Below are 12,934 nucleotides of genomic sequence, written 5' to 3'. Positions count from 1 at the left end.
CTGGCACAACGTTCGTGTAAAAGGGACGAACTAACAATCACAGGACATAAAAAGCTATGCTTTTAACCAGATGTTTAAAACGATTTTTGAAGGTCTGTTCTAGTGACTATTAGCAGACTGCATACATCATATGAGTGTGAAATATTTGATGAAAACTAACAAGAAAAACAAGTACAAAAGCTATAAACGCCTTTTTTATAGCTATTTTAATTGTTGCGAACAGACTTTTAGCAACAGGGCTAAAATCATCCTTCCAAAACAAAGAGAAGCATAATCTATAACTTCTAACTATAAATGTATTCACCAAAATATGGTTCCCACCTAATTATAAAATAAAATTAAAAGAGTGAAATGATGCTTTTCCTTAATACTTTAGTAGTAATTGCTTGGATCATGCCACAGTAAATATGCAACATTTGTATTCAGTTATTGCTCTACTTATGGGTGTAACCATAAAATAAAAAGCTGAAATGTTTAAACTTAATTAAATTAATCTCTGCTTTACTCGAAGTTTGCCATTTACACAGAAAGAGACACATGCATGCTGAACATGCCTGCCATAGACAATTGGCTTCTAAATAGATTTTTAAAAACTCTGCAGAAACTAATTGGTGCTACGCCTGCATCCATTCTGCAGCCTTTACTCACTGAAGTAGCTCTGATAGGATGACTCCTACCACCAGGAGTTGCACAACAGGGCTCAAGGTGTAGGATCTACCCTACAACCCTTGTAAGGTTCCTGTTCATCAACAGCCAGCCATGTTAAATTGGTACAACATTCGATTTTTAAGCTGCCTTTCTTCACTTTTAAAACCTCCAGACCCTTTTAACAGATGACCACCTGAAGCCATTTCTATAGTTCATGAAGTTCAACAAGGCCAAGTGTAAGGTCCAGCACATGGGTTGGGGCAATCCCAAGCACGACTATAGGCTGGGCGAGGAATGGCTGAGAGCAGCCCTGAGGAGAAGGACTTGGGGATGTTTGTTGATGAGAAGCTCAATATGAGCCGGCAATGTGCACTTGCAGCCCAGAAAGCCAACCGTGTCCTGGGCTGCATCACAAGAGGTGTGACCAGCAGGGTGAGGGAGGTGATCCTGCCCCTCTACTCCGCTCTTGTGAGACCCCACCTGGAGTGCTGCATCCAGCTCTGGGGGCCCCAGTACAGGAGAGACATCGAGCTGTTGGAGCAAGTCCAGAGGAGGCCATGAAGCTGATCAGAGGGCTGGAGCACCTCTCCTATGAGGACAGGCTGAGAGAGTTGGGGTTGTTCAGCCTGGAGAAGAGAAGGCCCTGGGGAAACCTTATTGAGGCCCTTCAGTACCTAAAGGGGCCCATAGGAAAGATGGTGAGGGACTGTTTATCAGGGAGTGTAGTGATAGGACAAGGGGTGATGGGTTTAAGCTGAAGGAGGGGAGATTTAGATTAGATATTAGGAAGAAATTCTTCCCTGTGAGGGTGGTGAGGCACTGGCACAGGTTGCCCAGAGAGGTTGTGGAGGCCCCATCCCTGGAAGTGTTCAAGGCCAGGTTGGATGGGGCTTTGGGCAGCCTGGTCTAGTGGAGGGTGTCCCTGTCCATGGCAGGGGGTTGGAACTAGATGATCTTTAAGGTCCCTTCCTACCCAAACCATTCTATGATTCTATGAAATTTCCCACCATTCCAGAGATGTTTAAATTGGCATGGCTGAGAATCCGCTCTTTGCAAAGTTCACCAAGATCTCTTAGCAGACTCATGCTGCCTACAAGAATTTTTCCTATCACTTGTGGGTTCAGTCTCAGTACAGAGGGGAAAGACAGCACAGAGCCTTGTCTTCAAAATGTAAGTACAAATATGTAAGGACTGTGAGCATAATTTGGAAGAGGTGTAATGGCAGATTGCCCAAGTAGTCACAGCAGAAATGCAGCATTTTTCCACTAGAATTTCCTCTCATTTATACTTGTGTGGCTTTAAAGCCCTATTTTTATGCTAGTAAAATGTTTTAGTATATATTTGCATCCAAGTTCAGTGTCTCCAGGCTTCCTGTCCTTTGTTTTAATCACAAGATGTTCTTTCTTCTTGTTCCTTATTAAGAAGGAAAAATGGTAAATGGTAAAAAAAAAAATAAAACAAAAATTAAAACATTCTTGATGATTTGACAGCATTTAATCCTTATTTTGGTATCTTCATGCACACATACACACACACACACATACACACATGCTCAATTTCAAAATTCTGTTAAATCCAAACAACTTATTATCCTTCTGTATCTCCTTGCAAAAGTCAAGGGTGGCCTGTTTTTAATGCACTTGGCATTTTAAGCAAGGCACTCAGACCTTCAAAAGACAAATAATTGAACTTTGCCTTTAATGGAATATGGTAGTGCACTAAATAACAAAAACTAATAAAGCTAGATTTAGCAAGGAAATACAGTCAAGAAGGCAATTTGACTAATTGGTTGAGAAAATGCACAAGAGCTCATAAAATCAAACATTTATAGAAACACCTTACTCGTGCTATTAGCTAGAAATAAAATCAGTGGTAAAGTAAGCTGTTAATATCAACCTTTTCTCCTGCAATGCAGGACACTAGAAAACGCCATAACAAACACGGAGGTGTTTAGAAGAGCAGAGTCTGATTGAAGTCAGTGGCAACTTCATTCATTTCAGGGTTTTAGTGATGCTGTATGTTACTATTAACCATTCAATGTCTCTGTTAAAATCTAATTTTGATTAAGGGTCATAGGCTTTGGACTGTAGAAGTTAGGTACCATGGGAAAGATAACACTTCGTGGTTCTATATAGTCAGTTTTTAATGAACCAGTTAAATTAAAGAAGCAGTAATTAATGGAGGTTTCCTGCTATATAATGCAACAGAAAGTATCTAATTAACCTTTGTATCTCTTACAAAGCACTATCGAGTGAAGCATTTTCTAGTCTTGGTTTTTGTTTAGGGTTTTTTTTGCCTATCACTTCAGTGGAGTTCATATTGACTGATTTTGGGTTTTTTCTTCAGAAGTTTTCATGTCATTGACCATCCAGGATTAGGCCCTGCAAACACTGAAAACATTCTGTAAATTTCCATTCCTTAAAAAACCCCAGAAAACAACAACCCACACCAAACCTTCAAAATCCCTTTTTGCACCATGTCTAAATAGACACTGCTATACTGCAACGAGAAAAGGGTTGAAAAAGGGGTTTTAGCCTAGCATGAGGTTAGTCCCAGTATTAAAATCAAGACTTGTAAACTTAGCAAATACCGAATGAGACCAGAAAAATCCCTTTCCCCCTCTTGTAAAGTCTTTCTTTGTAACCAGATCTATCTAAATGGCCTCACCCCAAATAAATAAACCCCTGTGCCTTCCCACCCCTTAGAAGCAAAGGGGGTCACTCAGCTATATTGAAGCCCTTCACCTATGCAAAGGGAATTCAGAGAAAGTGTGAATTATACAGCCGAGCAATATAAACGTAATTTTGTGTAAACAGCCAACTCTGTTGTTGTAGGGAGACTCGGGAATAGACGTGGGCCATACACCCGCTCTGACTTTCAACCTTCAGTAGTCACACATTTTAAGATTTATGATATGTATTAATTATGTCAAAGGAATACCCAGCTTCTGGTGACTTCATGTACCGTATTGCTTTGTGTGCAAGGTAAGACTTCGCTTACGCTAACTGCTTGATCCTGCAGCTTTAAACTGAGCGTGGGTTTCTCATATGTTTAATTGCTTTCCCACACAGCTCACAAGGAAAAGGTAGTTCAACTACCATTAGAAGGTGGCTTCTAAACAAAGATATACAGTAATTAAAAGCTCTTTTAAAGAGAGCTTTTTTGTACAGCACCTGCTGTTAACCGAGTACTTTGTGTACAGTTCTGTGTAGTCTTTGAATCCAGTGCATTATGTCAGAAGTAGTGTGTTGTCAGAGGATTTCTACATCTGACGTGGTGACCTATATATGTTAATTACCCTGTGCTGAAAAAAAAAAATCCACCAGGAGACCATCCCTCCCCCCAGCAAAATCCAGCCCATAAAAACAGTTTGTTAAAGTGAAAAGTAAGGTTGTAAACTTCTGATTGCCTTGTGGATAACAATCACTTAATTTTGTGGTTTTGTGTTTTTGGTTTGTTGAGCTTTTTTTGTAGGGTTGTTTTTTTTTTCCCAGCTGAAAAAAGTGGCTGTTACAGTTTCCATTGAAAGATCATAATTTATAATGTGTAGTTTTACTTACCAAAATTTCTTACTGAGGAAGAAAAAATTCTGTAGCTTATGTGATTTAAATGACAGTTACACATCTTAGTTCTTCCCTATTGCCTTGCCTGTGGTTGAGTTCATTTTTCATACCGATGTTGCTGTCCCCTCTCTACATTCTGCTGTCTTGCAATCAAAGGGGGCTAACATAAAAAAAAAAAAAACCTCTACAGAATTTGATGCTTTGATAAATTAATCCATCCTTGTGTGTTAGCCTTCCAAATGCTCGTGTCTTAAGAATAGTTTGTGGGTTGGAAGTACAGCCCTAAGTCAACAGAAAGAGACAGATGTTGTGTATAAGTTGCCATTCTTTTCACAGGAAAAATAGTGTGGCAGATAAGGGTGCCACCTCTATTCATAATGTCTTTTGGGGTTTGCTTTGATGTTCGGTTGCATTCAGTGAGATGTTAACTGATGATTCGATGGAAACTTCCAGGTGCTAATACTGGACATAGTAGGGACAGAAAATTACTTGGCAATTTTGTAATGTTACAATAGCAGCCTTAGCTCTGAGGTGAAAGGGGATGTTTTCCATGCTGATGTAAACAGGAGAAGGAGGGAAGATAACCAGACTCTCCTTAACAACACCAAGTTCAGGTGTTCAGAACAGACTCAGAGCAGAAAGGGACTCATTAATTGGCTCAGGAAGTATTTGGATATTTCTCATTGCTATAGATTGGAAGGGGAAAAAAAAAAAAAAAGACATCCATCTACTATGGTCATTATGAGAAGGTCAACACCAAAACTTTATAGGAGCTACTTACCTTGTGTTTAGGAATGCAACAATAAATCAGACAGCAATAGGCCTTATATATTTTAATGGAGGTCATCACAAACACAGATTTTATTTTTTCCTGACAATATTGCTACATACCTCCAGCATGTGCTCCTCAGAAGCAAATCTTCCAGACACATTTGTTTTTTCACAGTACACACCGATGAATAATTCATTCATGACTAATTCATTCTTGCACTAGCATTGACTTGTTGTTATTTACTGACACTCCATAAAATGGCTCCCAATGCTCAGAGTTTGATGCCTTACAATGCCAGTCCATCTATAGCTCATCTTTAGCTTTGGAGACTGTATGTTGCCTAAATACACTTTTCTCCAAGGTTCAAGGGACCAGTTAACAAAGCAGTTGCAACTGCTTTAACCACACCTCAACCAGCCTGTAATTTCTGAGTCACTAACCCTTTAGGATTATGAAGCTTATCCCCTGGCAAGCATCACTCCATCCTCTCAGACTCTAAATTAATGCCCAAGAATGTGATCATTTTGATGGGACCAGCTGTTTCTTCTGCTGCCAAAACACTCCAAACACTTTGGCAGCTTCCCTAAATGTGCTCAGTAAATCCTGACATGTACCATAGGAGTGTGGTCTATGGGCTCCTCACCAAAAAGGCATCCCTGTATGCAGCACTGACCCTGACATTTGACTTCTGTGTTTGCATCTTATTGCGTAGATCTGGGAGGGATCCAACATGAATTCAGAAAGTGCAGGTTGGCAGCTCCAGAACCAACACCTTTTTTGCCTAAAAAAAGCTTAAAACTTAACAGGTGAGAAGTATGCAAATATACAAAGACATGATTTGGTATTTATTAAGCCTGCCTGTAAAATCTTCTTCATCTTTTGCAATCTTTACAAAAAGATCAAGGAATATCAGACCAGTCAAAACGGTATTATTAGCAGGGCTAGGAGCAGTGCTTGTCAAAGTTTCATGATGTTTCCTTTTCCATAGTCCTGTTTTCAGTTGCTTATGGCTTTTTATCACACTACATTTGGGGATAAAAATTTTCTCTCCTAGAGGTCTACTTTTGATTGTTGGAAAACTTCAGCCAAATCAACGCAGTCTTTGCTGAGAGCCAGGCTGGGGGAAAAGCATCTTAAGATGACAGTAGTCTTTTCTCTCAGGAGGTCTGCAACTATTGTGTTTCTGCCAGAATTCAAGCAGGGACTTGAAATTTGTCCATAAGGGTGGCATTTATGTCAGGGACAGCAAAAAAATACATCCATAATGAAAATTATACAAATGAGGGCACTTCTGGACAAGCTAGTGAAAAACACAGGATGGACAAGCTGTATTCTTCATGGTTTAGGGGACGGTGCAGCATGACTGAGATGACAGGATGACACCATTGTAATTTTGGGGGAGAAAGTTCAGGGATGAAGGCTTAGGCACAAGGATTTGTGCAGTGCTACCTGCTCTCAAGGCTGTAACCCACTTCACTTACTAGTGTGGATATGGCCATTGCAGTAAGAGATGAGCATTTGAACTGTTGGTAGAAATGCTCTGAAACCAAAGACAAGAGAAGCAAGAGTGGACTCGAGGCAATATGTTTGGAGAGCAAATCTGGACACGTATTCAGGAGGACAGAGCAAGAAAGGAGACTGAAAATGCCTGGAAAAAGAGAACTGAAACTGAGATGCTGCTGGAAAGGAGAATAGGTTGGTAATGCAGGACTTCTTGCCTGTAAGTAAGGTAGGAGCAAGCGGTCGGAGGGATTGGTTCAGACACGGAGACCGGAGATATGCTGCTGGAAAGAGAAACTGAGTAATGAAGAACACGGGATTACGTAGCATTGTACGGCGCAGGCTTTGGAGGAGGGAATGAGTATTGCTAGTGATCTTCACTGTAGTTTTTCCTAACTTTTTGAAGTGCTTGGCATCTTTAAACAGTAATGTTCTTGGACAAGGTTTTTCTTTGCTAACAACTGTACGGACTCCTAGTGGTGTTCCTTGCTTGAGGTCCTTAGTGTTATTGAAAATATAATAATAATAATAATAATAATGAAAGAAAAGTTAATAATCAGCCAAATGCCATTGAACTCTTAACTAGTTTCCATGCCTGCTACGTACTTATTTTTCCCCTCTGTGTGTCTCTTTTGACAGCAGAGCTTTGCCTTGAAGGGTAAGAACATCCCATCTGTTGAGCTCTGAGGGTGTAAATGCTCTTGAAAAGGAAAATATTCCTCTCTTTGGTGTATATGAGAGGTTGGAAGACCTGGCGTTGCCTGTACTGGAAATGGGTAATCTCCGTCTCCCTCATGGCTAACTACGCACAAATTGTGTCATCTTGTACACAAAGGGCAGATCCGATTGGGGCATATGTTATCGTATAGCTGCAGTCACACAGAGGCCCTCAACATGAATACTATTAAAATGTGAAATGCTCATAGATTATTTTAGGCTTCACAGAGAGCCATAACAGCCACTGCAATAAATTAGAGCAGTTGCCAGGCACTTGTGTATCAGTGCACCCTAGCTGTCGCTTGACAGGCTGCAGTGCATCTCTGCCTTGCTGTCGTATCGTATGCTGCAGGCGCGTTCCCCAGGCCAGAGCTTACACGCGTGGCTCAGCAGAAGAACGGTCCTCCGACAGTGTTGCGATGGTCCCTTGTACAGAGCTCGAGAGATACACAGGGGTCAAAATATGTGCCAAAACCCTACCGCCTGTCTGGACAACCTTTCTCTTTAATGCTCACAAGATTGCAGCCTAACTCCCTTCCCAGATCCCTTCGCTGTCTGATGAGGCAGGAACGGAACCGGATTTTCCTGAGGACGAGTGTGAGAAACAGCACCCGGTCTGCCTCATGCCTGTGTCATCAGAAATCCCTACTCCTTTTATACGATGTTAAATGACCGTTTGCCACGATGTGGAAAAAGCCATGACCTTAAACACAGGCATTTCCAGGTATAACTGCACTCTTGCTCCATAGCAAATCGTTTCCATTGCCTGTACAACATTAGGAATTTGTATGTTGCACTTAGTGTAAGTAATGAAGCAGCAAGTGATTTTTTTTTTTTTACTGTATTTGTTTCAATTCAATTGACTTTAGATAATTCAATGGAACTAGTTATTAGTTATTACAGCATTCAGGATAGATTTTATTAAAGTTTTGGCCTTAACAATGAAACTCATTAATCATTCTTAAGTACTGTACATAAAATAGGAACCTCTCACTGCAATGATAGAAACTGGATATGTCAGAGGGGAAAAAAAAATCCAACACATAAATTAGGCTTAAAATTTGATTGATCTGAAAACTGCTATTTGCTGAGGAAAGTCTTCTGGACTATAAAATATTTAATAAAAAAATCTATCAATTCAGAATTAAGAGCTTTTGGAAACAAATGTCAGTAGTTTAACTGAACAAAATAATATAGTTAATTTAGAATGCAATGTCAGCGTGTGTATATATATATATAATATTTGATGATATAAAATCTTTCTCTGATACAGAAAATGCCATGCATTGACAACAGTTTTTGAAAATGTGTACTACTACCTGCATGTTGTCAATATGTAAGGAAAGTCTAAAAGATATTAAGTAACTTCCCTACAGAGACAAAGAAAGTCAGGGACAGGAAAAAGGACAGATCTCCGAACACAGAGCACACTCCCTTGGGACACACTACTACCGTTTTATTTCCAAAGATGTCTAAATGAAGCAGTAAATAACTAAGTACTAGGGCTGATATTCAGTAATATCTAGTGATCTATCATATTAATTAGACTAATGTGACTTGATTAAAAAAAAAAAAAAATCCTGTCCTACATGAAAACACTGAAGCAAGCCTCTTCAGGAGACCAGATGAGTTTGAAACATGCTTTGCTAGAAATCACATTTTATCCAACAGGAAAGCTTAAGTTGGTAAGAAGTAGCACAGGTTACAAGTGTGAAAGATCTGCTGTGCTATCTAGTTTACTTTCCAATTTTACCAAAGTTTATTATTGCACAACTCTAAAATTGCCTGCTCCTTCCTTCAAATGCCTGAAGTTATAAAGCTTATGTCTCCTCTATGTGTGGCTGCTGCACTGGCTACTAGATCTTGATTTTTATCTCTTTAAATTCTTCTTATTCTCTTTGGCCAACAACAATGGAAGTATTAGTAGCAGAGGAAAATATTTATTTCTGGAGGGACATGCCCACTTTCACATCACTTATTCAAGCCCACTTTTACATGACTGACTCAAAAACTTCTTTATTGTGTCTTTAGAAAACAATTATCCCTGAAGGGAAGAAAAAAATGTCTTCACTCCTTGTATTTTGCCCTCTGGTACTGAGATGCTTTCATTTAGAGATGGTCTGTCAGATACTGCCATGCACAAAACTACAATGTTTCATCTTGTTTTATGACACACGTGAATTTTGCCTAAATCTTTAACGCAACAATATTTTTCCTGCTTCACACTGCAAATTTATCTCTACGTTTAAGTTTTCTTTCACCCCAGATCTCTTTCAATAACCCTGCATTTCAGTCTCTTTTTACCTTCCTCCCTTTGCTACTCAACATTAATTATTTTTTCTCTAGTGGGATTAGCTTGCAATTTTCCAGGCTAAACATAATTTTGCTTTAAGCTCACATTCCTAACCTATTCAGGTCCTCTTGCATTATTTCACTGGGGTTGATAACCTTTACTGATTTTAGTACCATCTGCAACTTTCATTAGTATTCTGTTTACTCTTTTTCCCTGGACCAAAATGAAGACATTAAGGCCTGACCTGACTCCTGCAGTACCTGCTAGATACCTCCCAGCAGCTTCCAACTTTGTTTTTCATTACCCATCATTTAGAATACTCTAGACAGCTTTCAATGTGAGTGACAATAAAAAGATGTTTCTTCAACCTTAGAATATCTATTATAAAGAATGGTAAGTAAAACTATCCACTGCCCTCCCAACCCAAATAAAATAATAGGTAGACTTTCTCTTTGCATGACTCACTAACATATCTATTGCTTTGGCTTTTTTTAAAAAAAAAAAAAAAAAAATTCAAGTGGTAATCCTCTTTCTGGCTGGAAAATGAACATTATCTGAGTTCTTATCAAATTGTTCTGAAATGTGTTATACTAGGGCTTATTTACAATATCTGTAAATAGAATTTTAGTAGATAACAATATGGAAAGCTGGTATTTTCCCTTCGCTGAAGGCTCATTTGCATTTTTCTGTTGTAGAATGAGTTATGGGAGTGCCTGGGCCTCCATCTTTGGAAGAACTTAAATTAGAAGGGAGTTGCCAAATGCTTGAAGATCTGGACGTTCCTCCAGGATGCAGAATAAGTAAATTCCCAATGGCCCATGTTACATTGCCCTTTGTCTGCACATGGCAATGTCTTGATTACCCTGACAGAAGAATGAATGTAGGGAGCACCTGATTTATGGTGCACTGTAACGTATCCTTTCAGGCAATTTTGAAGATCACATACTTGAGATTGCTACTGCTTGATTCTGCTATGAATTGTCAACATTTCCTGCAAGCCTGCGGCGGTCCTGTGTCCTTGTGGATCTGTGTATCCCTAAAAATTAGCGGGAAGCAACACTCTTCCATTTTGGGAAGTGTGGGGAGGTCCACACACCAGGACCAAGGGTATATGTACTTTGCCCTTATGCCAGAGACAAATCCCAGACAAGGTGGGTTATATACAGATCTAGATCAGACCAGCATGTTCTCCAGGCTTGTTGCTGCTGCTGAGGGTTACCCTCCAGCTTTCCAGAGATCTCTTTCCTCTCTGCCCATCCTTATATTGCACTGCCAGGATACCGCAGCAAGACAAAATGACTGAGTGATCCTTTTAACCCATGCTTTCTTGTCCCCTGTAGAAACATACTTCAGAAACAGCACAAAGCCATCTGTATTATCTTGGGCTGAAACAGTCATGTTTCTGGCATGGAGAGGAAGAGAAACCCCTAGGCTAGCCTCAGTCTTTACCACAGCCTAGTCTAGCTTAACCTTTTTAGATGTTTAAGTCTGTGTGAAACAAGAAGTTGCCTTTTCAAAACAGAGCTTTGATCTAAAAGACTGTATTGGGGGATCTAGCTGGGAACAAGGGAGCGTTAATAAAGCATGGCATTAGCCTCCTGCTGAGAACTTCTCTTCATGCTCTCCATAATACTAGACCAGTTGGACCTTGCTGCTGATTCTCTCAGGAACAGCTTTAGTGGAAAGGTGATATTAAATGATAAAACCACTGTCTAATGTATGTTATCTCACTGGTTCCTTTGCAGGAATACCAGTTAAGAGCCACTGTAACAGCAACATCAGTCCAGCCTTGCTATTTGTAAAAAGTCAGAGTGCAGGAGGCTTTGGCAGAGATGAAGAAAACAGTTAATCTACTTAGAAACATCCCTGCCTTACTGACTGCTTGGCTAACAGTCTGGATTGCTTTTTAATGTGCTAAAATTGTCATGTTGGGATGTATATCTGGTAGCTGTATGGATTAAAGAAATAGGGTAGAGTCTCTACATGACTGTAGAGACTGTGGTAGGAGTGGCTTCTTCTTCTGGCTCATGCACGTACACCCTGGCTTCACCTGATGAACCTGTGAGGCAGCTGCCCACTATGCTACCTGGAGTACTTCAGGGCCCTGATAGCCCAAACTTGGGTCTCCATGGTTGCCAGAGTTATCCTGGATAGGTGCGGAAACTGTTCCTGCTGCTAAAGGAGACTGGGGAAGCTTCTAGGTGACCCAAGACCATAAGTGCTGAGTTGCTATCCTCTGAGGGGCTTGCTGAGGAGAGACCAAGTTCATTATTCACAGCCTCTGTTAGTGAGGGGAGCAATGGTTCTCCTACTAGAATATGGAAATGTTTTCTTATACGTGTCAGAAATCTTGTAAAAATAGAGGATGCTTGTGTTGAATTGCCCCTTTTCGAGACTGTCATCCAAAATGAAGTCAAGCCAAGCCTCACACTGATACCTTAAAGATTTGTTACCAAGGGAAAAAAATAAAAACAACCCCAAAAAAGCCCTGTAATGTTAGCTAACACTAGCATTTATTGATTTGTCTGTGAAAAATAAAGAATTGCTGTTTTACATGTAGTTTTACGAATATTCATTAAAACAAAGGTAATGAAATGTACAAGCAGAATCTCCCCAAGTAATAACCGTGAGTGGTTTGCTTAAAACAGAATTTATTAAAATAAGGGCTGCTCTGGGCAATCTGTCCCTAATACACCTATTTACGTATTTAGTAATTTACAGATTCCCTAAACTAAATTAAAACACATTTTTCCATTTTTAAACTACTGTTTTGCAAACACTCACTTGATCTTTGCCCTATTTTTGGATGTACAACTAAGTCTCTTCTGAAGACTTCAGGAAACAGGACAAATGAGACAATATATTAGCAACAAGTTCTTCACTGTGAAACAAGAAGCCATAAATGGACCTGCAGCACTTGTGGTAAGAGTAGCTTGGATGGTGCTGGCAAAAATGGTCATGTGTCCTCTTTTTTTGCCTCACTGCTAGAGTTGGTATCGGTCAATAGGTCAGGAGTCCTGAGGTACAGCCTCTAGTTATACCCTTGCTGTCTGTAGCTGGTTAACTCTTAAGAAAATTTTGTCGGTAATGTACTGAGTGATATTTGTATAGATACATAGGATGGGTGTGAATCTGTGGCGACACAAGCTTCAGTCGCAGTATATATAATTTGACGTATGTATGGTTTGAAGAGGGTTTATGTAGCTCACATTAGGGCTATGTTTCACTGATGGATCTTTGTGTTCTCAATTCCTCTTCCCAGGAATTAGTGTGTAAATGTGTGTATGGGAGGGTTATTGGGACCAAGTGCTTCACCATGCCCATAGGACCAGAAGCTATCCAACCTCATTAATAAAATGGCATATGGGAGAGATTATACACCTCTCAGCAGGGCTTCCTAGTTCGGTGGTTTCACCATGCTTATGTGGCTGTACAGCTTCC

This window comes from Grus americana, chromosome 1 (genome assembly GCF_028858705.1).
Source record: "Grus americana isolate bGruAme1 chromosome 1, bGruAme1.mat, whole genome shotgun sequence".
Taxonomy (NCBI): domain Eukaryota; kingdom Metazoa; phylum Chordata; class Aves; order Gruiformes; family Gruidae; genus Grus; species Grus americana.
The sequence above is the reverse complement of the archived record's forward strand: the minus strand, read 5'-3'. Positions refer to the sequence as shown.